Source organism: Nuphar pumila, chromosome 5 (assembly GCF_984573655.1).
Source record: "Nuphar pumila chromosome 5, dmNupPumi1.hap1.1, whole genome shotgun sequence".
In the NCBI taxonomy this organism is placed as follows: Eukaryota; Viridiplantae; Streptophyta; class Magnoliopsida; order Nymphaeales; family Nymphaeaceae; genus Nuphar; species Nuphar pumila.
The window spans coordinates 100,419,374-100,444,000 of NC_143253.1; positions in this window are offsets into that span (position 1 = coordinate 100,419,374).

Below are 24,627 nucleotides of genomic sequence, written 5' to 3' on the forward strand. Positions count from 1 at the left end.
CTCAGAGCAAATCAGGTTGTATCTATCCTTTCTCCCATATTTTTGTTAGTGTCTTTTAGTGTGCATTTGCATTACATTTTTATTTATTTTGTATGACACTAGGGACAGTGTCATTCAAGCATGGGGGGGTGGTTTAGATGCATGCACACAAAAATTTCAAAATTTTTTTATTACTGGTAATCAAAGTAGGCATTTGAGAACAAGTTGTAGCATATATGATTGTTTTTGGCATAATCTAACAGTTTATAAATTTTTAAGCCCCATAATTTTTTTTTTGAACTGAGTCAAATAGAGTAGTTATTTATGAGAAAATTCAAAGAAAAGATAGTATTTAATTGTTAGAAAATTTTGAATCACTTTAGTATAAGTATGCACAGTATGTTTTGTGAAAGAAATAAGCAATGGAAAGATGTGTTTGAAAAATGAGTTTAAAAGAATAGAGCTACGTTTAGTTGTTGATGTCTTCGTGAATCCTAGTAGTGGAACTCAGACACGAGATGAAATGTTTGAGTCTCTTAACAAAAAGGATAACGAAGGAGATCATCTTCTTGTCTAAGTCGATATCTGTGGCCTTTGTAGTTCGAGTAAGTAGAATCTGAAGGGTGTTTTACACCTGGTGCCCCAAAGCCAGTTGGTTTCGGAGCCACCGGTTCGAAAGCTTGTTACATGGACTGCATAGAAAGCCTAAGAGATAGAGACATTGCACAGGACGAGAGGAAAACTATACATAAACTATTAGAATAGAAGGTCTAGTGACTCGAGCAATTAAGTCCGAGGGATACTCTGTATCTAGTGCCCTAAGGTCGGCCGACTTGGGAGTCACTGACCCAAAGCTCGCTACACGGGTCACGAAAACTGACTATTCAAAATAGTGCTTATATGAGAAGAATGCTCAAGAGATCAAAAGTTGAAAAAAAAAAGAAGAGTGAAAATGAAAGAAAAAGAATGTGCTGAATGAGAAAAATTTTATTGCTTAGACATATATGTGTATTACTGTGCAGAAAATATATAAGTGAGAATAAATGAGTAAAACATGAGAATACTTGACTTTCCGAGAAAAATCATGAACTAGCTACAATATTAGAAAAGTGAAGGAAAAGAATTTTTACTGTGGTGGCATGAGATTTTTAAACTTGTTTTGAGAATGTCAATTACATGAAATATTTGTTACAACTGTATTCTTAAGAGCCTAATATTTTTGAAAGATCATCCTCGCATTTCATTGATGTTTGTGGGTAGCATCTCTGCAAACCCTCACGAGACCTTACTCGTCCACTAGTGTAAGCTAGGGGTTTAAAGGGCTTGTTGCATACGCTAAATACAACTGTGATTTCTACGAAAGTGAGTTAGTATTATGCATTCATGTTTAGTATTTCTTGTCTCTGTGGCATATCATAATTAGGGTTTGTTAAGGGACTAACAAACATTCAAGCATGGGGGTATTTGATGATGCATGAAATGCACATCATGTTAACAAATTTTTCATGCATTTTATAATAAGTTTAAGGTTTTAAACCCATGTTTAGATGTGTTTTGATAGTAAGGGGTTATGGTTCGAATTTCAGAAAAATCGGAGTTAAAATGAGAAAGTTATGGCTATTTTAGTGTTTGGGCACAGATTTTGAGGTGGATCGGATCCATATCCGACCCAATTAGGTTAATTGGACCTTGAATCAACTCCTAGAAAGCCCAAAACCAAACCCACACGCCTATCCATATCCATTTTAAAAAGTTTTTCTGAAAACCCCCCAGAAAGAGGCGCATAGAAAATATTTTTTTTATAACAGTGTTTCTGAAAATTATCAAAAGTATAAATAAAATATTCCAGCAAACCCTAGGCGTCTTTGGCTGTGTTTGGATGCCCCCTACAGTGATTTTACTCCAGCAGCTCCTTCCTCTCCATTTCCCTCCACGTTTTGGCCATTGAAGACCGGTCTATGCTTGATTTTCAAGCATATTTTCGATCTCCCTTGTGTTCCTTTCCATTTCTTTCTTTCTCCTTGCTGTAGTTTCACCACTTTTCTGTATTTTTGCAGGTGTAGCAGAGGTGGAGACCATTAACCTTGTGCGGTAGTGTAAAACACACCAACAAGGTGAGCCGACCCTACCTCCATCCGGCTTTCTACACACTCCGATCGAGAATCGGCTCACATTCCATCGTCGGTGGATCTCCAACGTGTAGCAGCTGCAAAGGTGCTTTTTTTTGGTGAAGTCCAGCATCCTCGAACTGTTTAGGACGTCCTACTCCAGCCACGGTCCGCTCTTCTTCATCCCCCCGGTTGTCGGATCTTCCAAGAGGTAGGTCTTCTTCTTCCTTCTCTTCTAGCTAAAACCGAAATTGAGTGTTGGATTTTATTTTTTTATTTTCTGTGTGTTTCTTATTTTTATTTTTGTTTCAACCTTAGATTAGATTCCGTGCATAGGCCAGCACGTTAGATTAGGTTTATTTGTTAGCTTGATTCATTGGAATCGATTTTTTTAGATTTTTCATCCTTTTCCTTAAAATCGGCTAGATCTTCATCTAGCCGATTCTTCAAGTTTGTCATAGGTGTTCTTGGGTCTGTTCTACTGAAAAACCAATTATAAAATTCCATTTTTATTCATCTTAGTCGTTTGGTTGTGTGCTGTGATTTTGATTTCAATTGAAAAAACAAAAATACAAAAATCGGCTAGACAATTTCTAGCCGATTCTTGGTTTTTACAAAAAATATTTTTGTTTCGATTTTTTTCTTTTCTGTCCAGCATGTGTATTGAGTTGTTTTGCAGAAAATTCACTTATTAAAGTTCATTTTGATTCATCTTAGTCGTGGGTTTTGCTTGTGTCTTGTTTTGATTTTATTTTTTGAAAAAGAAAAAAAAATCGGCTAGAGGTATTCTAGCCGATCTTTGCATTTTTGTTAAAAGTGTGTTTAGGTTGGTAAGTCATGTGGTTTGCTATGTGTTTAGTATGTTAACAGTAGCATAAACTTGTGTTAGTCATTTCATTGTTTTAGGATTGATTTAACTAATTGTTTTAATCATTTTGGGTTTTTGTGTTTTGAGTCTATTGAAAAAATTACAAAAATCAAGTTTTCTTTTCTTTATGTTTTCAATTCCAGCATAGTGCTGTTCTTGTTAGCATTTGTGTAATTAGGAGTTCTTTTTATTATGTTTTAATTTAATTTTTTTCAAAATAGTGAGTAATTAGTAAAATCATTTTTTGTTAGTTTATGTTTTTATTTTTTTTATTTTATTTTTAGTCTTCTTCTTCCCCAAGGAGGGGCGGCAGCCATTAGAGCTCCCCTTGAGCTCTTGGTTGATTTTTTTAGAAATTATTAATTACAATTAGTTAAGTTAGGAAGGTGTCTAGGTTCAATGTATTAGGGTTTTCTTTCCTAGCCGTTTTTAGGGATCAATTAAGTAGGTTTTAGGAATTAGGGTAGCATTTAATCCTAGAAAATCGGTTTTCTATTTAATTCCTTTTATTCCCGAGGTAGTCTTAATTGCATTAGTGTAGAAAGTAGCACCAATTGAAGTTGGCGATTTTTTAGAATGGAGGTAATTAAAGTAATTGAAATTTGGAAAGTTTTTAAAAAGAGGAGTTTCTTCAAAAATCGTGTGAGGCATTTAAGGGAAAGTTAAATTTTGATTTTGCCTTAAAGAAGGAGTTATTATTTAGTGTTGGAAAGAGTTTTTGAACTTAAGTAATCCTTTAATTTAGGCTCCACGATTTCCATAAAGAATTAAAGGCAATTCAATTTCATCTTGAAAAGGAAAAAATTGTGGATTTCTAGATTAGACTTTTCATTTTTCCAAAATGAGCTTTAAAGGCAATTAAGGAGTGTAACTCCCTCATTAAGTGGGGCGATTTTTGAGAATCCAAATCCTTTCAAAGTTTGAGCATTTTCAATTATTACTTTCTTTTCCCAACCTTCTACATTAAAATTGTTTGCTTGGAATTAATTTAGAATAATTAATAGGCTACTAATTTAGTCGACCTAATTAAGGGAGTCAAACCCTAGTCTAAACCCCCTTGACCTAGTCAAAACCGATTCTATTGAACCTAGTCAAAACCGAGCTTAGGTCGAGTCAAACCCTAGTCTAAACCCACTTGAGTCTAGTCAAGTCAACCCTTAGTTTGAGTCAACCGACCCTACCTATTGAACCTAATCTAACCTAGTCAATTAGATTGACTTGGTTAGGTGAGTCGTTAATCTAGTCAAAACCTAGCTTAGTCTAAGTCAAAGCTTAGACCAAACCTAGGTCGAGTCCAAGACCAAGACCCAACCCTAGTCAAGCCTAGTTGAGTCAACCCTAACCTAAGTTTAGGTCAACCGAGTCTACCTAACCTAATCTAAGCCAAGCCTAGTCGAGTCAAACCTAACCCCTACTTAACCCAACTTGAGCCTAGTCAAAGACCTAGACCTAACCCTAGTCAAGCTTTAGTCCAACCCTATCTAAGTCAAACCGATTCCACTTAAGTAAATCCGAACCTAGTTGACTAAGTCAACTCAAAACCGAGTCCAACTGAGTTTTAGTTAAACCTAACTTAGTCAAAAGCCAAACCTAAGTCAAGGCATAGACTAAACCGAACCCAATCCTCAGTCAACTGAACCCAACTAGTTAGGTCAAGCCTAGTCGAGTCAACGTTAGTCCAAGTCGAGTCAACCTTGGTCCGAGCCTATCTCTCCCAACCTAAGTCAAACCGACCTTAGTTGACTAAGTCAACCCTAAACCAAGTCAACCTAGTCTTAGTAAACTTAGTCAAGTCAAAACCTAACCCTAGTCGAGTCCCAATCCAACCCAAGCCTACCTAATCCAAACCGAGTTCACCCAAGCCAACCCGAACTTAGTCAAGTCAAAACCGAGCCTATTTGAGTCAACCGATTCTACCCTAACCCTAGCCTTGTTCTTTAGTGGATTTAATTTCATTTAGATGTTAATTATGTTGATTTTAGGTTAATTAGTTTAGTTATTTGATTTAGTATAGGGTAGAAGTGTGTGTGCGTAAATTATATTTGTTTCGTGTGTGTGATTTGTGCATTGTGCTTAGTTGACTCGTAGTTATTTAGTAGTTAACATAGTTAATTAGAATCGCATTTCATTGAGTAGCATAGTTGCATTCGCATCATTATTTAACGTAGCTTTAGTCATAACTTGCTTATTGTATTTCATTCGTCATGCATTTAGCATAATCGTAATATTCATCTGCATATACACTGTTATTTAGTGTCATTTAGATTGTATTAGGTTTAATTTGCATTTTATAGTGTTTAAATAGATTCATAAAGTGAATAGTGCACTCAAATAAAAACCCGATTTTTGCCCTGTCGCACAAGCGTTATTTTCTGTGCAAAAATTTTGTGTTTTCCAAAAAAATTTGTTCTATTCACTTTATTGACGTGTTATTTGACTGCAGACCAAATTTCAGCTCATTCGGAGTTGATTTGGTCTGATTTTTAAGCGTTTTGCGAAAACCACTTTTTCTGGATTTCAAATTACAGGACTTTCGATATCCTGATTTTTCCCAGATTTGAAACGCTTATATCTGGAGTTCCAGATACTGTTTTTCCATTCTGTAAAAACTGTCAGATTGTTAAATCTGTCAGTTGCAGAACAGAACAAATTTCGGGAAAATCGGACCTCGTTTTCCCTGTCAAACAGTGGTTTTCCGATAACCCATCAGAAATCTATTTTACACTAGTTAGGGGCAGTTTCGTAATTTTCTTAGTTTCGGCATTTTAAACTTGTTTTCAGTAGTTTCTGCATTTTAGGAGTTGCATAATCATCATACAGCATCAGTAGAATTAATTTAGCTAATTTTAGAATTAGTTTAGTATTTTATTTAATTTGTGATTGATAAGTAGCATTTGTTTTATTAATTTTATAAAATTAGACTTAGGTTCATTTATAGTTTTACTTCTTAGATTAAAATACTAACTTTGTATTTTCTTTCATTTTTAGGTTGAAAAGCATATTTATTTTCCAGGGTTATTTTCCAAGTGCGAAGAACAATAGTTGGCGAAAAGACGGAAATACCCTTGGTGTGGAGCAGAAGACTGAATTGCTTTTTATTTCCACTTTAGTGATTAATTGTAGTTGTATTAACTTTATAATTGTAGATTGATATTTGTAATTAATAAATCAAATTTTCTAGAACTATCTTGATTAATTCCTGTTCCCTGAGGATTCGACCCGAACTTGCCACTTTGTGGAAAGTCGGTTTTTATATTTTTGGTTGACAATTTTCCAAAGTTTATTGAAAATACTTGTTTTAAAAAGATCATTTCAAAATATCAACCAAGCTCCCTCAAACTCTCCCTATAAGAAAGGGTCCCTCGCAAGAGAAATGATTGATAATTAATTTTGAGCCAATTGGCAGACAGGTTCAACACGAAGGTCAAATCTTGAAAGATCATGATTGGCAGATGCAACCCGAAGGTTAGAAGATAATGATTGACTTTGATAGAATTGATAACCTGAAGGTTTGCTTGATAAAAATTGATAACCAGAAGTTTGACTGACAAAATTGATGAAATGGGCGATTAATAAAAATTGGTCGATAACAAATTGGTTGATAAAAATTGATTAACCTGGAGGTCTAAAAGCGATTGATTTTGACAAAATTGGTGACCAGAGATCTGATTGATCGACTAGAGTGACCTGAAAGTCTGATAAAGATTGATTGGCTTGCAGGTCTGAAGATTGGTATTGAGCCCAACCTCTAATGCGAGACTAGTGTTTGGATTGCGACCAATATGAAAACCAGATTTTGAAGAAGCACCAGCACGAACACTGGGTTTTGAAAAAGTATCAGCACAAACACTGGATTTTGAAAAGATGCCAGCACGAACACTGGATTTTGGAAAAGTACCAGCACGAATAATGGATTTTGAAAAAGGTACTATCATGAACATTGGGTTTTGAAAAGGTACCAGCACGAACACTAGGTTTTGAAAATGTATCAGCCCAAACACTGGGTTTTGAAAACAAAGTACCAGCATGAGCACTGGGTTTTGAAAATAAAGTATCAGTACGATCATTGGGTTTTGAAAAGGTACCAGCATGAACACTGGATTTTAGAAAAGTAACAGCACGAACACTGGGTTTTGAAGACAAAGTATCAGCACGAGCACTGAGTTTTAAAAAAGTACCAGCACAAACACTGGATTTTGGAAAAGTACCAACATGAACACTAGGTTTTGAAAATCAAGTACCAGCACAAACACTGGATTTTGGAAAAGTACCAGCACAAACACTGGGTTTTGAAAACAAAGTACTAGCACGAACAATGGATTTTGAAAAAGTACCCATTGATTGTGATAGGAGATTTTCAATCTTCACCCTCATGATGACTTGGACAATTTGTCGGGGTCTCAAGATTTGTCCCTTATTCTGAATGGGTAAAAATTCGATGCGCATGGTTGCAAATAAATGCCAAATGTAGATGAATGCAAATATATGCAAATGAATGCAAATAGATGGTGAGAGATTTTGTTTGATCCTGCCTGCATACAGGGTATTCCAAATAAAAGACAAGTTTTCATAACAAAAGATGTCCCGGTGTAGTCTGGGAAGAAGATGTTCCGATGAAAGAATAATTGATCATTATTGAAGAAAATCTATTGAGGAATACAAAAGATAAAATAGAAGTTTTCTAAGTGTAGAATTTCTTCAAATGTCGGGCATTGATAGGATCGGGTAATTCTATCCCATCTGTATTAATCAGACGATGTGAATTGCGTGGTAACACTTCTTTGACCACGTAAGGACCTTCTCAATTTGGTGACCATTTACCATGAGGGCGGTGCTTGTGATGAGTCGTTGATCTAAAGACCAAATCGTTAACTCAGAATCTTCTTTTGATGATTGACTTGACATATTGCCTAGCTATCCTCTGACGATAAGATTGAGCATGCTCTGCCACCTTAAGTCTTCTCTTATCGAGTAGATCAAGTTGTATCAACCTCTGTTGCTGATACTGATCGAGCGGTAGATCTAGTAATGATGCAAACTTGAGAGCGGGTTATCGAACATGAAGAGGCAGTACCACCTCGGTTCCATAAACAAGCTCCAAAGGAGTTGCGTTAGTTGGGGTCCGAATGGTGGTTTGATACGCCCAGAGTGCATCATGGATTTTCTCATACCAATTATGACCCGTCTTAACGGTTTTTTCCAAGATGCGAATCAGGATTTTATTTGTAGCTTCCGCCTGACCGTTCCCTTGAGGATAATAGGGAGCTAAAAAATGATGATGAATTCTGAATTTTGAACAAAAGATCTTCATTCTCTCATTCTTGAAGTGAGTACCATTATCTGAAAAATGTCATGAGGTATACCAAAATGACAAAGGATATTCTTGTGGATGAACGAGACTACATGTTGGCCTTCCACCGTACGCAAAGTAACAACTTCAACCCATTTGGTAAAATATTCTGTTGCGGCGAGAAAGTACTTATGGCCATTGGAAGCATAAATAGTAATTGAGCCTACCACATCGAAAGCCCACATAGAGAATGGCCATGGAGATACAACTGATTGTAAATATGTGGTTGGTGCATGAATGAAATGTGCGTGTATCTGACATTAAACACATTTCTTCACGAAACGATAGCAGTCTTATTGCATGGTTTTTTAATAATACCTTGCCTGAATGATCTACTTAACAAGAGTTTGATAACCGACGTGACCACCACAAATACCTTTGTGCGCTTCTCGAATGACTTCCTTGGCTTCTTTTTCATCCAAGCATATAGAATACTCGACACTAAAACTACAACGATAAAGAACATCAGCAAGAATAAAATATCAGGCAGACATGCATTGAATTACTTTCTGTTCTTTCTTTGATAATTCTGGTGGAAGTTCACCAATTTCAATGAAATTTTTGATATCGTGGTACCAAGGCTTCTTCTTTTGTTCTGCCTGGTTGATTTGCATAACTGGAATGAAGGCAGGTTGATCGAATCTGCCAATTTCAAAAGAGAGACAAGATTCTCCATCTCTGAAAGACATAATAGAGCCTAGGCTGGCTAAGTCGTCAGCTATTTGATTAAATTCTCTTTTGATATGATACAGCTGAAATTCATCGAAATTGTTGATAAGAGCTAGATTGATCGTCTGATAAGGAAGTAGCTTCTGATCTTTTACATGTCATTCAACTTTGACTTGACTGACGACGAGCAACGAGTCACCAAAAGCATGCACTCTCTTAACATTAAAGTCTTGCAGAATTCTCAAACGTTGTATTAAAGCTTCATACTCAGCCATATTATGAGTGCATTGAAAATCAAGTTTGAGGGAAAAAGTGATCATCTCCTTCTCAGGCGTGATCAATAAGATCTTGATTCCTATGTCGACCATATTCTTGGAACCATAGAAGAATAAACTCTAAACTGGAGACTGTTGAATGTTATGAATGCGCTAATCAGGGAAATTATATCTTCTGCCAAAGGAAAATCAGCTAGCTGGTCGGCGATAGCTTGACCCTTAATTGACTTCTGAAAAACATACTCTAGGTCGTACTGCATTAACAGAACTTGCCACTTGGCGATCCGTCCACTGAGAAATGGTTGTTCCAGAATATACTTGAGAGGATTAAGCTTTGATAGAATCTTGACTTCTGATGCTAACAAGTAATGTCTCAATTTTTGACACATTCAGACCAGTGCTAGGCATATCTTTTCTATTTGAGAATACTTCTTTTCGTAATAAATGAAGGTCATGCTTACGTAGTAAATGGCATGCTCCACCCAACTGCCTTTTTCATACTGTGCCAAGAATCTGACACAAGCGATTTGATTTACTGAGACATATAACAAAAGCGGCTTTTTCAATTCTAGTGGCTTCAGAATAGGAGGATTGATAAGATACTTTTTGATGTGTTTAAACGACTGCTAACACTCTGGCCCCCATTCAAACTTAACCCCCTTTTCTAAGTGGATGATTGAAAGGTTCACACCTCATAGCCAAATTGGATAAGAATCGTCGAATTGACTGCATATGTCCCTGGAGACTATGTAATTCTTTGAGATTAATCGGGGGTGACATATCAATGATAGCCTTTGCCTTAGTGGGATCTACTTCTATCCCTTTTTTGCTGACCATGAAACCAAACAGCTTGCTTCACTCTACCCCTAAAACACATTTCTGAAGATTGAGTCTCAGCTTGAATAAAATGAGTCACTTGAAGACTTGACCAAGAGCTTCAATGTGATCTTCTTCCTCCTTAGATTTGACCAGGATATCATCGACATATGCATCCATAATCTTATGCATCTGGTCTTGAAAAATGACAGCCATTGTCTGCGGATAGGTTGCCCCTGTATTCTTAAGCCCAAAGGGCATGACTGTGTAACAGAAAGTGCCACACGACGTGGTGAATGATGTCTTGGACTGATGTGAACACCCCAAAATTTTCAAAGTTTGGTAAAAAAATGACCTTTTTGCCCCTAACCTCATTTTCTAAGAAAATCAAAGCAATTTCAAAGCTAAATTTCAATCATTCTTCAGATTTTATGGATTGAATTTCATATTGATATATTCAAATTCAATTCTGGATCCGAACCCAGTGTTTTAAATCCAAATCTGAGCCTCGTTGTCCGATTTCCAAATTAAAATTACAAAAATACCAAAAAATGGTTCTAAATGGCCCGGGCGATTCATCCAGCACTTTGTTGGATCCACAACCCTATAGTTCTCAGTTCGAGGTTGTAAACCTCAAATATTTCCTAAAAATCCAGATATAAACCCATTTTCTGAAGAAATTTTCCCAAAATAGCCTTGAGTTCTCAGAAAAACTCTCTCTTGTAAATACTTTGCAAAAATACAAAAAATTAGTGTCTAATCTTTGTTTTCTCGTAAAGTCTTAGACTTTTATTCCAAAAATACAAAAAATAAAAAATAACACAAAAACCAAAAAAAATGGAAACAAACTACGAGAAAAACAAATGATTTTGAGCCCTTTTGAAGTTAAATTTTGCTAAAAACTTCGGGAGCCCCCTCTTTGTAAAATCTTGAAAATCAAAGGGGCTCCTCTGCAAATTTTTCTTTTAGGGTTTTAAAACCCTTCGTAAGAAAGGAAAAAGGCGAAAATCCCCTTCTCACTCTCACCTCTTTCACCTTTTTTCAGAACCATTGAAACCCTCCTCTCCTAAAAACCCACCATCTCTGAACTCCCCTTCCTCTGCCATTGATGTCCAACAAACTCTTCCCGAAGCTTCACCCTCTTGTTTAAAAACAAGCAAAAGGGAAACCCTCAACCATCACCTTCACCCCACCATTATCTTTCTTCTTCTTCTCGACCCCCCCTTCTTCCCCATTCCTTCTTATTTCTATTCTGGTTTTCCTCGATCAACCGAAGGAATGATTCTCCCTACAACAAATAGTAAGGAAATCATCCTCGTAGACAAACCTCTGCTCCAGAATAGAAGATCTTCACGGTAGGACGGAAAGAAGATTTTATTTCTCGTTTTAAAATTCCTCCAAAAACCAGGAAGTCGATCATCTTGGCAGCAGAAATACAAAGAAGGCTGATTATACAAATACAGAGCCAAAGGGGCATTGTGAACACCCCAAATTTTTCAAAATCTTTTAAATATTCCCTTCTTGCCCCTAAATTCATCTTTTAAGCAAAATGAGCCATTTTTAAATCTAAATTCCAGCTCATTTCTCAAGTTTTACTAAAATTAAATTCATTCTATATGTTTAAATTGATTTCGAATCTGGATCCATTGTTCAGATCCAAATCTGACCCTCGTTGTCCAACTTTTAAAATAAAATTACAGAAAATACCAAAAATAGTTTTTAAAATAGCTCGGATAGTCCATTCGACATCTGTTTGGATCCATCATGTTGTATTTCTCGATTCGAGTGTCAAAACTCGAACATTTTCTCAAAATCTAGGTCCAAACCCATTTTCTGAAGAAATTTCCTATAAATAACCTCGAAAACCTTCTTTTTGTAAATATTTCTCAAAAATACAAAAAAAAATTAGTTTTTCTTGTTTTGCCATACATTTTAGGATTTTTATTCTAAAAATACAAAAAAATGTAGAAATACCGAGAAAAGAACAAAAAAAATAATAAATGAAGGAAATTATAAAAAATTGTTTTTTTAAGACCCGTTTTTAGAAAAAATTATTTTAAAAGACCCTTTTTAGAAAAATCCCCTTTAACCAAAGTTAGGGTTTCTCGAACTAAGGCTTTTTCTCTCTTCCACACATTTTCGCAAACCCTCCTTCCAGAGGGATCCTCTCCCCCTCTCGCCCGAACCTCTTCCATCCTCCCTCTCTCGCCCAAATCTCCCCATGTGCGAGCTCCTCCATCTCTCAATCTCCGTCCATCTGCAACAAACCTCCATTTTCATCCTCCATCGCCCAGCCACCCATCTAAGCCCTTCATTGCCAACCGAAATCTCCATTCTCGATCCTTCTTCTCATCCCTACATAAACAAACATAGCCCTTCCTTCTTCGGCACCGCTTCTTCACCTCCCCATTTTCCTCTTTCATGATCCATTCTCACCCCCGCATCTTCTTTCATCTTTAACACCCGTTTTCACCCTACCACAGCACCTTCTCCTCTCAATCGATCGTCTTCACCCCTTTTCTGTACATAGCCTCCTCTTCTTCTCCTTCACGATAATCCATTCCTTATCCTTCCACTGCAATACTCTCAAGGGATTCCATCGATCAACCTCCTTCCTCCCTGCAAGATCACAAACAACTAAAAGAAGCTTGATTCCAGCTACAGTAATCAAGTAAGAAAACCTCTCTTATTCTTCGACAGTAGAAGACTTCCGCCGTAAGAGAGGAGAGATTTCCCCCTTCATTTAGAACCTCTGCAGCACCCCTGTAAGTTTTTCCCCTCTCTTTTCTTTCTGTTTTTTTTTTATTGATCGTCCCACTATCGCACCATGGATAGGGTTTGAATAGCTCATAGCTATTTCGGCCCATACCTGTGCTACAATAAACGAAATACATATTCCTACATGTTTTTCTTTATTATTCCCCTTTTACAATTTATTTCTAGATCTCTTACTTCTAATATCTGCTTATGTCATCATACGTTAGATCCAGTAATATTATTTTTTTTTTTTGATTTTCTGTTGTTTTCTTCTTTTCTTTCCTTCTTTTTTTTTTTTCCTCTTCGATCTGCTTATGGGTTTTGTTTATACGTAGCTGCCTTGAAGTTTAGCTCTATGGGATTTCAACTCACACATCGTCTGATAAATGCCAATTGGTGTTCTGGGGTTGGGACAAAATTTTGTCAAGATTTGATAGGATTTGCGCAGGAGTGATGTATGGTGAAAAGAATGGTGCGTTCAGAGGGGGATTAATGGCTTTAGCTATGGCTCCTTAGTTGGTTTTCAGTTTTAATCTTTGGGAAGAATTAGGTTTGAGTTTTAGGAGTGCTTGAATTCGAAGTTGTGGAAGGCATATATATCTTGTCTGTTGTCATGTACATATTCATACCCTTAACAATCCCAGCATCGATGAATTTAGATATTTGGTGGAATCACTAACATCTGAACTGGAAGGTATACTAACATGCTGGGACGCCAGGATATGAAGTCTTCATGAGGTAATTTTGCCATTATCTAAAGGTGATTCATATCATCAAGGCAGGTTTGATGTGATTTTTCTTTCCTTTCTTCTGTTTTAATTCCATGCCATATGGTTTATTAATCTTCTTGCAAAGGTACCCGATTGTGGCTTACAGTGGTGACTCATATTTCCATGTTATAGTCTTATCACACAATTATTTCTCTGCATCTTCCATTTTGATGGCTTCCAATTTAGGGCAGTATTGCAGACTAGTTGAAGAAATCTCCAGATGTTTTCTCCCTTGCACATTATGATGGTGATGATGTTAGCAGTACTAATAGCTATGTGGCACTATATTCATCACTTAGATCACCAGAAGATAAGATAGAGATTGTGTGTGACACCATCAAATGTTTAGGTAAAAGAATCGTTCCAGGTACGCACAGTGAGGTATCTTTTGTTTCCCACCATGGTCCATTTTTTTTATATACCTTATTTCCTCAAGTTCCACGCAGTATTTGAACTCTGCTCGGTTGTTGGACTGTAATTTCCATGTTTGTTTGTATCAAATATCACCTGCACGAATGGTTGGCATTAATGCATCTAGGTTTGACATGATTAGCCTGGTACTTGTTGCTTGCATTGAGTATCTCAATGATGGGGATTTGAGACCAAAAATTTCTTAAAGAAACCGGATGTATAAAAGTCCTATAGAAAATATCATGCATCCCTGTCCAATATAATACAATGAAAGTATCAATATGGCTATAATTGATGTTACTTTTCCTGGAATATGAAGAGGATATGTTTTGCAGGTTCCGTTGCATTGCCAGTCATCCATCTCATCAGCCTAAATGATTTTGTTTTCTATATATATATATATATATATATATATATATATATATATATATATATATATATATATATATATATATATATATATATATATATATATATATATATATATATATATATATATTTACTTAAGATGTTCAAATACGATTTGAAGAATTGGATAGTTGACTCGTGAATGTGAGCCATTTACTCTTAACTTATCCAGGTTGCGAGTTGACTGTGGTAATGATTCATTTTTACCCAGGCCTCTTCATTATTTGATCTATTGCAGCTGGTGGCCAAATAATTGCATATTGCATCTCCAGTTTTTGAAGCAGACTCTCTCTATCTGGAAATCATGATTGCCAATTTCCATATAGGAGCAATATTTTCTGAGATCATTTGGGTTTGTGAGCTTCCATACTGTAGCAGCAGAGACCCTCATCTTTCCAATAGCTGCAACAGTCATGCTCGACACCCATGTTCTCCTTCATAACACTGTCCATCCCTCTGTATATTCCAGCACAGGTTTTATGTGGTTTTCCAATGATATTGCCCACTCTATACATATATTGTGAAAATCAGTATTTTGGAATCTTTTATGTTCAATGCATTTTTTTTTTTAGACAAAAGATTTCCTGGTTTAGTCATGGTGATGAAATTTATTTAAATAGCATTGATGAGACTTCACATGGGTGGAATGAGAATGAAATTGAATATTCAAACTAAGCAAATACTTGCTGCCACTATGCCTTAACAGTAAAGATAATAGGGGATCAAGCTGGTTGGAATCCAATGATTCTTCAGTAGCACAACGTCAGATCAATATACCCTGCATCTATATGTATTTCTGTTTTGACTCAACATCGGTAGCATGGTTGCCTTGGTTTTCGTTATAGCTTGGGTTCATATTTTTGCAGCAATATAAAAGCATTTCAGCAGTATATATATCTTTTCACAGCTTAAATATTCGTGGCATCGATTAACTTAGAGTCTGTTTTATATTTTTAGAATGTGGTCAACATAAGGGCTCCTTGAAGGGAATCCAGGGCGAAAAAGAAAGTCTCCTTATATATTTTCTCCTTATGAGCTTCAGAAATCAAAGGGTGTTAAAACTCAGTAGAATGATTTTGCAGGAATCAAAAGAAGTTAAAGTAAACAAAGACCAATCAGGCTTAAAGCAAAAGGTAATGTGCTGTAGCATGCACAACATTTATGGCCAACCATTCCCACCTGTTGCAGCAGCACATCCCAGTGTCACTACTGGCGCCCCTGTACACAGCATCCTGCTGATGAGCATACAAGGCATACAGGATAAAAGGAAATTCAACTGAAGTTTGTTAGACCAGTTCGGTTGCAGAATAAATTTTGCAAGGTCTTCCAGAGATTCAGAGTAAGCTCCAACACATTTCCACTTCTAGTACTCCCCTTTCCAGCTTTCATATTTTCTTGCGAATTGATTAAGGTAAGCTTCTGTTTCGGATTGGCTGTAAGAAGGTTCATTTCATTTAGTGTAAAACTTGTTATAATATGCTTTACTGAGAAATCAGATAGATACCTGTCATTTCCAATCTCAATGCATGTTCTAAATTTCTGTATCATAATTGGATACTGTGTTGTACTGCAACATATTACCTACATTTCATTTTTTTTTCTTTTTATTTATCATCTCTATCGGCTACAACATGCATCACCACACTTCACCTTCATCTGTCTTAAATATCCACCTGATATCTCCACAATGCCTCCTACTTATAACACTCTTTAGCCACCACCGGCATTTGCAACAACATGAGGCATGGGCGTGATGGTTTTATGCCCATAGCAGTATAAAAGCATCGCCGTGTGTTTCTCACACTCACAAGCAGGGCAAAGAATTACCATATCCTTTTACACTCATAGCACTGCAAAGCGCTGCTATGCTATCCATTGCATTCACAGCAGTGCAAAGTCCAGCTGGGGTTCTTTTAAATAATGTGAAATACTGTGGTATTTCCCCTGCCCATCTTCACTACATCACAGTATGTCATTGTGTGCTATTCACGGTTCCAGTTCCATTCACTTACCTCCATACCTGACCCCTGTCAACTATCTTCATACAGTCGTATCTTCATTCTACTATATGTTTGCGTATATAGTAACAACCTATTGCTGCCTCACAATCACCAACAGCATCTTGCTGAGCCTTTTCCTTGAGGCTCATCACAGTCATATCACTATATTAAGTCAGTATACTGCACCTGCACAGCCATCCTCATTTCAACCATGTATATCACCTATATTTTTCTGCCTAGCTTAGACACAATGCTTAGGTCCTATACACACACATATATATATATATATATATATATATATATATATATATATATATATATATATATATATATATATATATATACATATATACGTGTTTCTTTAGCTAGCATAGATATCATTCCCAGCCAAATACATATGTCTTCCTTAGATATAAAAGCCCTTTCTACTTTATATAGGCATTATAAGATGTATTATACACATTCACCCTAGATATCCATATTCTTATTTAGCATAGCCATATGCATGCTAGTTCTAATATGATGCTTCCTTTTGCACGCTTGCCTTTCTATTGCCTTGTATTAACTTGCATTTTTTCAGGAAATACATTTAAAGTGTTATTTTTCTTAGATTAAGATTTTAATTTCCAGTCTACAATGTAATAGCTAGATATTAATGAGAAATTTAAATTTCAAACATTAGATTAGAATGTATGAGCATGTACATACCTTAGAAATTACTTATTTCATCTCATTTTACCTTTTATTTTCTAAAATCTCACGAATGGTGAAACAAGAATGGCACGTGCACCATTTTGTAAGAGGTAATTAATCCTAAGTGGATGATTTACATCAACGGCCATAGTCGGGATGTAAACAAGACTTAGGATTTTTATCTTTTACGAAATAACACTGGATCCACATTGGATCCGTTTTCAAAATTCATCATATTTTCCTTAAATATTTTCTCCTTTTATCAGAATTTAACTTAGAATTAACTCAAAACATATACCAATGGTCATAGTCAGGGTATATTGAGAGTTCATTTTGTTTTAAATTCTATAAAAGCACCAAATGTATTTCATTCTTCTCTTGAATCTAAATATAGATTATTATATAATACATTCAATGACCATAGTCAAGGATGGATTATATCTTCAATCTTATTTTTATTCATTTAAAGAATGGAATAGCTTTTCAAAATCCAATTTCAAAAATTTAAATTCATTTATCATTTAGGATAGAATTGCATCATATTTTTAAAATTCTTTTTCATAAATCCAAGTGATTCTTTCCTTCATTTCTCAGATCAAATCCTATTCATAAGTTCAAATTCAACTCTATTTCTCAAAAGGATTCAAGAATTCAATTTCAAGGTCCCATTTGACTTTGAAAACTTTAGAATCGGCTTATACCCAAAATTCAAATTCTAACTTCAAATTCAAAGTCCAAATTGACTTTGAAATTCATTTTATATTCAAAACTCCAATCAAATTCAAAGTTCAATTTAACTTTGAAATTCTTGACTACAGATTCAAGCTTCAAATTCAAAGTCCAATTTAACTTTGAAATTCATTTGTATATTCAAAATTCAATTCTCAAATCAATTTTGGAAATTCCAAAATCCAAAGTTAGATCCTAAATCCAACTTGGATCCAGATTTCCAAGTACAAATCCCCACTTTTTTTGGATCTCAAATTCAGATCTAAATCCATTTTAGGATCCAAAATTCAACACTCATATTGGATCTCAGACTTCAGATCCGATTCCTCCTTAGGATCCAGACTCCAATTTCACTTTTGGATCTTAGACTTCAGTTCCAATTTCTTTATAGGATCCAGAATCCCATTTCACATTTGGATCTCAGACTTCAGATCCAATTCCATTTTTTAGGATCCAGAGCCCAACTCTACATTGGATCTCAGAATCTAGATCCAATTCTATTTCAGGATCCAGAATCCAATGCTACTTTGGATCTCAGATTCCAGATCCAAAATCCATCTTTGGGTCCAGAACCCAATTCTATATCGGATCTCGGATCCCAGATCTTAAGTCCATTTTAAGATCCAATCTAATTCCAAATTCCAGATTTCAATTCCATTTTCGGATCTAATCTAAATCCCTTTCTATTCTTAAATACCATCCGGATTTCTCAGATCCATTCCAAATTTCCAACTTCAGAAATCTAAATTCAATTCCATCTCAAGTATTCATTTCTTTTCCTAAATTCAGGTTCAAATTCAAAGTTCATTTCTGACTTTGAGACTTCACTTTCCTTCATTTCAAAAAGCTTCAAATCATTCTTTCTCCTTTATTCTTCCAATTCTGATTTACTTCAAAGACTTAGACTACTCTGGTCCATCTCGAAGTTCCAAGTTAGATTCAAATCATTTCTTCACTCCCTTATCAAATCCATCTCAGAACACTTGGAAATTTTCGAAACATCTTTTCAAAAAGGAGCATACATTCTTGCATTGCACAAGCATGATTCTTTGTGCATTTAGAGTTAGAATAAATTCTTAGATTATATTCAGGCAAAGCAAAAAGGCATAGATTCGATCCTTGGTTCGATTACCCCTGGTAAAGGCGCCAGGAACGGTCGAACCTTGTACCGACGAGCGAATCCCGTCTCTCTATCTTTTTCCCGCTAATTTTCAAAACGGAGGTGAGTTAAATTTCTAAATATTTTTCAAATAAAGGTCAAGTGAAAACCCGCAAAAGAGTTCCTCTCTCTTCTCTCTTCTTTCTTTTCTCTTCTCTCTTTCTTTTCTTTCTTTTATTTTTCTCCCTTCAAAAAAGGAGGAAAATAGAGGTTAGAAAAGCGAAAGAGAAGGAAGAGAGAGAAATCACAAGAGAGGAAAAATTTTGCGATGATCACAATTTTGGCGACCGAGATGGGACCCGTCTCCGTCTGGTAGAAATTATGCCTTTGCTTTGCTTTTATATAATCTAAGTCTTTATTCTAACATATGTCAGCTACATTTCCATGCAAACCTTAGGAGCCTAGACTCTGTCCTAAGCTGACATTATTTTCATATAGGATCTAAGTATGGTTTGGTAGGACCATATTGAGGAGATTATATCCATGTTCGCATTAGATTTAGGACTGAAATACAACTCTCCTCAATTCTAGGGATTGAATGCAAAACAATGTATGCAAGTGTATGCTTCTCTTTATTTAAATTCTATCTCTTTAGGACTTGCATTAGAGCCTTCTGATTTTATTGCATGTTGGTCATATTTTGAAAACATCCCTACCTATATTGTCCCGGTCTTCACGTTGCTGGGCTGTCTCACTAAACCATAGTTCGGGAGAGAGCCTCACAACTGGACCACTTATTTGGGTTTGCGCCCCCCTACCACGTACCTAAGGGCCATAGTCTGAGGTATATCGGTAGGTGCTCAAGGATGTTGGGAAGCCATTACCTTAGAACCGAAGAGATATCTTATATGCCACGTACTTTGAGCTTTGGCTTGAGTATATCGGCATACCTTGATTGGAATCAGATGATCTAAAACTCAGAGTTAGGATTAAGGTCCTATCAGCCATTTCAAATATTGCATATAGAGTCAGCTTTAGGGAGTGTTATTTGCGCATCCTTACTTGTATGTCTGTGATTGAATGATATTATATATGTATATGTATCTTCCTTATATTTTCCAAAACCCTGAGTATATATTATTCAAAATTCCCTCTTTTAAAAACCCAGGTGTATTGCCTTTTCTTTCTGATTTCTTTAAAATCTTTTTGATCCTGCCTGCTATTTTTCAAAATTTTTAAATCCTTGTCATCTATTTTCAAAATTTGTTTTCCTCCATCATGAGAGAAATGATATTGCCTATGAGGATTTTCAAAATCATAAAATTTCTTCTAAAAAGTCTTCAAAAGATTCAAATATTTTGATCTAAATCCCTTTTAAATAAACTAACATGTTGATTTTCCTTTTTCAAATTAGGTTTTGAAAACCATTTGTCTTCAAAATCATCACCTCATGTTTGTTTTCTCTTTCGAAACTGGTTTTTAAACCACTATCCTCGAAATCAAACCTCATGATGATCTCTCATGATGATTCCCTTTTTAAAGGATCAGACCTCGCGCTGATCATTCTTCTTACAAATGAATTTTCCTCCCAAAATGATTTCTCACTTATCTTTTAACTAAACATTTTTCTTTCAAGATCCCATATGCAGGCAGGATCAGAAAAACTCTTTTTTCTCAAATCTTGTAAATCTTCAGTTAATTTTGATATCTTCATCAGTTTCATTCATTTTATTCATATTTTTATCAAGTTTTATCAAGTTTATCAATATTTCCTCAATTTTATTAAAAAATTTATCAATCCTCTTACCCTTTCAGGTTAAGGGATAAACCTGATGCCTCTTTCTCATGAGGTATTTCTTTTATTCTTTCCCCCTCAGGTTAAGGGATAAACTTGACCCTCGTTGTCCGAGGTGTTCCCATTCAGGATAAGGGATAATCCTAAAACCCCTCGTAGGAGCAATAACGCTACCTATGAGAATTCTTTTGTAAATACGCATCTTGCCAATCTTTATTGATTCTTTGTAGATTTATATTGATTTCCCTCCATTAAATTTTCTTAAATTCTATTCTTTTTCCCATTCAGGATAAGGGATAATCCTGAGACCTCTCGTAGGGGCAATAATGTTACCTATGAAAATTCTTTTTGTAAATACAAGTTTCATCAAATTGATTTTCTAAATTTATTTTCCTAAATTTCCATCCTTTCCCCTTTCAGGTTAAGGGATAAACCTGAACCTCGACATTCGAGGTATTCTTTTCTCAGGATAAGGGATAATCCTAAGATCGCTCATAGGAGCAACAAATGCTACTTGTGAGAATTCTTTTACAAAGTAAATAAATTTCCTCAAAAATTTCCTCCATTTTTTTTTTATCAAATATTTCATCAAATTTTATTTTTCTTCTATCTGTTTAAATTTTATTCTTTTTCCCGTTCAGGACAAGGGGTTAATCCTGAAAATTGGACCCCATACAGCCGAATGTGTTGGTCCATCTAAATCCTAAATCATAAATCATAAATCATAAATCTTGTCATATTTCTTTTTAATTCAAGTCTCAAGTATATCCTCAAAAATCTCTTTCCCTTTCAGGTTAAGGGATAAACCTGAATCATTGTCTATTATATCCTAAATCCTCATTTAAATGTCTATCAACCTCATTAAATGTTTATTAATCTCATCAAATGTCTATCAATCTCATCAAAATGTCTTTTATTATCAAGCCTTCGGGTTACAATTTCATCAATGTATATCTTTGTCAAGCCTTCGGGTTACAATTTCATCAATGTATATCCTTGTCAAGCCTTCGGGTTACAATTTCATCAATGTATTTCAAGTCCAAAGCCTTCGAGTTACAATTTCATCAAATATCCATCATTTTCAAGCCTTTGGGTCACAACTATATCAATACCAATCATTTTACCATCAAAATCCTGCTTTCGAGCTGGTCAGGCAACCAAAATCCTGCTTTCGAGCTGGTCGGTCAATCAAATCCTGCTTTCGAGCTGGTCGGTCAATCAAATCCTGCTTTTGAGCTGGTCGGTCAATCAAATCCTGCTTTCGAGCTGGTACTTCCAAAAATCCTGCTTTCAAGCTGGTACTTCCAAAAAAAATCCCGCTTTCGAGCTGGTCGGTCAAAACAAAAATCTAAATATTCCTTCCCAAGTTTCAGCTTAAGGTCGTATCAAAATCTATATTGAGTGATTATTTCACATAGAAATCATGAAAACTTTGCCAATTTGATAAAAATATTTGTTGATTTCAATAAATCTTCAATGCACAAAAGAATCACCTCTGTTTACGTCTAGTATCTCTTTCCAAAGGGTAAAACTTTTTGTGAAAAGGGTAAAATTCAAATCTTTTTCCTGTTGATCAACCAAAAGGATGAGAGAAATATCCTCGGTATGATTGGCGAAATAAATATTCAATGATATTGAAAAGCCAGAAACGAATTGATATTGATCATGGTTATGACGCATGTTTAAAGATGACTTTCTGGCAATTAGACAGTAGAAATATCCTGAGCTATAAAAGAATTCACTTAATCCATATCCTCCCATTTTAAAGCTGCAATTAAATATCTGCAAAAGGGATCTCTCAATTGTCGTCAAGATGAAGGCGAATATGCGAGCAAATCCCCGGGGCCAAAGAAGATTTGGATCATCTACCAAGATGAAGGAGTTTGTGAAGGATCCTTCCAGGCAAAGTTCAGATCACCATCGAGATGAAGGCGAGTGTGATGAACCTACCAACAAACCCTAAATGATATTTGATTTCTGCTATCATCAATAGACCTTTTGAGCCAATATCAATAGAATCCCTGAGATATAAGAAGGATCGAAACATCTCCAAGATGAAGGAGTTTGTGACGTACCCTTCCTTGAAAAAGAGAGAAAAGTCAGGACATCTCCAAAATGAAGGATGATGTAAAAGCCCAGAAAAGTTCAATGACTCAAAAGGAGTGCAAAAAGATCATCATGAGAAAACACTCAGATATCAAACCGCCTAAATTGCCAGAAGTCATCCTTTCTTATGCAAAATATCTGTTATCAATATCTCTTCACTAGTTGCTTTTATGAAATTGAGAATATTTTTTCTTTTCTCATATCCAGGAAATAGATAACTTCCTTGAAGAAAATCATCAGCGCTAAAATTTTGCATTTGACTCTTAAAACCGAGAAGTTAACCTCGTTGGAGGAAATACTCTAGGTAAAAAAAGGGGAATATCTTTGCACACATGTACACATTTTTCAAGCGTTGAAGTCAACTATAAATTTATCTTATTGGCAAAATTCTCTAGATATTCTAAAGAATGAAATAAATATTCGATATCCATTTTTTGGTGCAACCTAGCGTTGTTTATATCTTCCAGAAGAGTTACCCCACTCAGTTGAAGTATCTCTCTCGTCCCATCACGGTTTCGAGAAATCCGTATGGCTGTTCCCACTCAGGTTAAGGGTCAAAACCTGTACTCCCTGCGAGAGGTCATTAAATTAAAAAGCTGATTTAGTCTCAGCAATAAGACGCCCAAGTTCATCCCTTTTTCAAAGCTTTAGGGAACCCCATTTCCTTCCTCCTTTCGCAAACCCCTTTCGGATTTGTTCGTCCAAAACTTCGAAGGTCCCATCATAGTCTCTTCACTCGAGATTCCATATGGTCGTCCCCTTCAGGTTGTGGTTAAACCTGAATCTCGTTCCAACGAGTCTTTCTCGTTTCGACGAGGTATTTTCCTCCAGTCCCATCATGGTTCTTCCCATCGAGGAATCCATGCTTTGTATATCCATCCGAAATAAAGTCCTACTTGAACTTCATCTCATGAGGCATTTTCTCAAAAATGTCCCATCAAGGTCATCATATGTTCCCTTCCCCATTTAGGTTATCTTGAGATATCTTCGACCCATCCAGGTTAAGGGCTAAACCTGAGTCATTCCACAAAGTTGATCTAGTCTCATCAATGAGACTTGATCTAAATTCCTTATCTTTCATCATTTCGATATCATCGCCCAAAGTCCCATCACGATTTCCTCATCTCTATCATTCAGTCATATCATGGTCGAGGATTTCGCTCCCCCAAGCCATTCAGGATAAGGTATTAAGCCTGAAACCATGCATTTCAAATAAATTCTTCCGCACCCAGTTCAGATCTGTTGACTAGGGCATTTTCAAAATTTGGAGTGTTGTCTTTGCCACTAAGCTCGACTTTCAACTGGCTTAGTAGCAAAGAGGGGCATCTGTGAACACCCCAAATTTTTCAAAATCTTTTAAATATTCCCTTCTTGCCCCTAAATTCATCTTTTAAGCAAAATGAGCCATTTTTAAATCTAAATTTCAGCTCATTTCTCAAGTTTTACTAAAATTAAATTCATTCTATATGTTTAAATTGATTTCGGATCTGGATCCATTGTCCAGATCCAAATCTGAGCCTCGTTGTCCAACTTTTAAAATAAAATTACAGAAAATACCAAAAATTGTTTTTAAAATAGCTCGGACAGTCCATCCGACATCTGTTTGGATCCATCATGTTGTATTTCTCGATTCGAGTGTCAAAACTCGAACATTTTCTCAAAACCTGGGTCCAAACCCATTTTCTGAAGAAATTTCCTCTAAATAACCTCGAAAACCTCCTTTTTGTAAATATTTCTCAAAAATACAAAAAAAAATTAGTTTTTTTTGTTTTGCCGTACATTTTAGGATTTTTA